The sequence below is a fragment of the Triticum aestivum genome, chromosome 5B, assembly GCF_018294505.1.
Source record: "Triticum aestivum cultivar Chinese Spring chromosome 5B, IWGSC CS RefSeq v2.1, whole genome shotgun sequence".
Taxonomy (NCBI): Eukaryota; Viridiplantae; Streptophyta; class Magnoliopsida; order Poales; family Poaceae; genus Triticum; species Triticum aestivum.
Genome location: NC_057807.1, coordinates 393,850,708 through 393,853,410, shown reverse-complemented (window position 1 = coordinate 393,853,410; position 2,703 = coordinate 393,850,708). Strand labels below are relative to the sequence as shown.

The 2,703-nt window shown below is 50.7% G+C and overlaps 1 pseudogene; it reads left to right on the top strand.

The window, feature by feature from the left end:
• Nucleotides 1–1,620: 1,620 nt before the first annotated feature.
• Nucleotides 1,621–2,481, top strand: LOC123116204 (putative E3 ubiquitin-protein ligase SINA-like 6; annotated as a pseudogene).
• The last annotated feature ends 222 nt before the right edge of the window (nucleotides 2,482–2,703 follow it).

The following is a 2,703-nucleotide window of genomic DNA, read 5'->3' as shown; positions in this document are numbered from 1 at the left end:
TATGGACTCGTCGACGACGAGGTGCCTATGGTGACTTCGTAAATTTCAAGATGATAGCGCCGTGCGTGTGTGCGTTCATAGGGGTGAGTGTACGCACATGAATATGAGCGCTTGCGTCTATACTGTGTCAAAAAACCGTAAATGCATGTCAAAAAGAGACTAGTCAGTATACTCAATATTGTGCACCTCGGAGAGGAAAACGATACGTATTTATTTACGGTGCAGATTCACTCATTCTGCTCCATATGTACTCCGTCTCGGTGTAGTCTAGTCACTTGTTTAAATCTCTAGAAGGGCAAATACTCCTTTCTGGTTTACACGGCTATACTAGCAAGTAGTTGTACATACTAGTACAATAGTGGGCTCACATAGCAATTTTGTCTCATGCAAGAGCCTGGCTATATATGCATGCTCCAATGTTTGCAACTGCAACGTTCGGTTTGCGCTTGGCTCTTCGCCACTTCGAGAAGACAAACAATGATGTTACTACTACTGCTTCTACAGTATCGTATCCACTACTGCATGTCCGTCCACCGCGAGCGGGACGGATAGCTTGTTGTAGAAGTACTACTAAGCAAAAGCCTGTCCTCGTTTGCGAGCAACCGCGCGCATGGGCGAGGGAGAAGACGTGTAGTAAAATCAAGCTTCTCCTCGTTGTACGAGTTGACGCGACACATCATAGCACTGGCCCCACATGCTTGCCTCTAAACTTGGCTGAAAGACCCGTAGTGTACAATATATTTGCTGCAACCACTAACATTTACCCACCACAAATTAAAATATATGTGGCCGTATGCATGGTTCTGATGCAGAGTCCGGGGAGTCCCCCCTTTAAAAAAAAACAAATTAAAATATATATTCCTGTCTTGACCAGATGAGCGTGCAAACTACAATCACCAGGGTGACAGGTAGGGCTATAAGACTATTTTATTTTTAAAAAAAAACTTCGAGATGGCCACATAGCATGAAGCCGACCCCAACGATTTTAAGCTTACAGGCACGGTACATGCTATCCTAAACTACTCTACACATGAAACTGCCACACGAGCGTCCCGGCTGCGCTTGTCTCTTTGCCTCTTCGGGAAGTCGAACAATGATGGAGTACTACTGCACTGGAGGAGTACTACATTACGCTTCTGGCCATCTGACACCGATTGAAATGTTGCATGTCCACCGCGTGCGGGAGGGAGAGCGTGTAGCGAAAGCTTCTCCTAGTCTTGCCAGCCACCACGCTCATGGGCGAGGGAGGGACGCTCCTGCCTTTGCGTGTATGACAGGTGGGCCCGACAGGTGTGTGGCCAACCTGTCATACAGCCAAAGGCAGGTGCAGTTAAGTCTGCGAGGGAGAGGATAATCAAACTTCTGGTTCATGTACGAGTTGACGCGACACATCAAAGCACCGCACTCGATATATTTCAATAATTTGCGTTTACCGATGCATTAATTACAACACATGCATGCATGCCATGACTCTCCTTTTGATACTTGCCTGTGTTGATTTAATGCACCTTGAAGTAGTATAAAATATGCGACGGTGAAGCTTTGTAATGCCCCGGCCCAAGTCGAGAGATGGTTGTGCACGAGGAGGGCGAGATCATGCAGACCGAACAGGACCTGACGATGGAGCTCTCTAAGGTCTCGATGGACCTCACCGTGCTCCACTGCCCCTTGTGCCTCCGCCCCTTGACGCCTCCAGTGTATGAGGTTCGAATACACCTCATCCGTTGGCTGATTGAGCAAGGTGCAGGTTTCTTGATTGATGTGATGTTCGCTTGATTACTGCAGTGCAAGGGAGGGCACCTGGCCTGCGCGGACTGCCGCATCGAGTGCCCCGAGTACCAGCAGCAGTGCTAGAAGTGCGAGCGCGACGGTGGCTTCAACGTGCGGAACACGGCGGTGGACTCCATCCTTTCGTCGGTGAGGGTGGAGTGCCCGCACGAAGGGTGTGGGCTCTACGTCACTTACCACAAGGTCGCCGATCACCAGAGCGTGTGTCCGCTCACGCCCGGCAAATGCCCCATGCCCATCTGCGGCTATGAAGGCTCGCCGCCAGCGCTCTACCACCACATCAGCTCCACGCATCCCATGCCCGTGCATAGGATCCAGTACGGCAAGGTGCTCCAGCTGCAAGTGCCATTGTGGGAGCCATGGCTCTTGCTGTTCGCGGAGGAGGACGGCCGCGCATTTTTCTTGGTCGGCGGCGTGCTCGACATCGGCGCGCCTATCGCTGTGTCGGTCGTCTGCATCAGAGCGGGGGCGTCCCCACTATCGCACTACGTGGCCAAGCTGTGGGCGAACGGCCCGCCGGGGGAGCCCAAAGGCACAACCGACACCGTCAAGGTGGAAATGGAGGTGACAAGCAGCAAGGATCCCGGCGACGTCGACGTGCAGGAGCTGACCTTCTTGACAGTTCCGCCCAAGCTGCTGGCCGGGGCTAAGCTGGTGTCCCTCCATATTCAGATCGACAAGCTCACGTCCTAAATGTTTCTACAGTGCCTTCTGTTTATCTTAGTAATATGCTAATATAGGGATTACCTCGGTCTACTTTAGCTTAAGAAATGGTGGGTTTTGGTGGCTATGCAGCAATTACTTTGACATCAGATCAGTAATTTCCAACAGTCGAACGAATATTTTGTGTCTGTTGGATATAAAGTTTCTTTGGGTAAGAAGTACTACTTGTCATCAAAATGGATAATAGGAGAT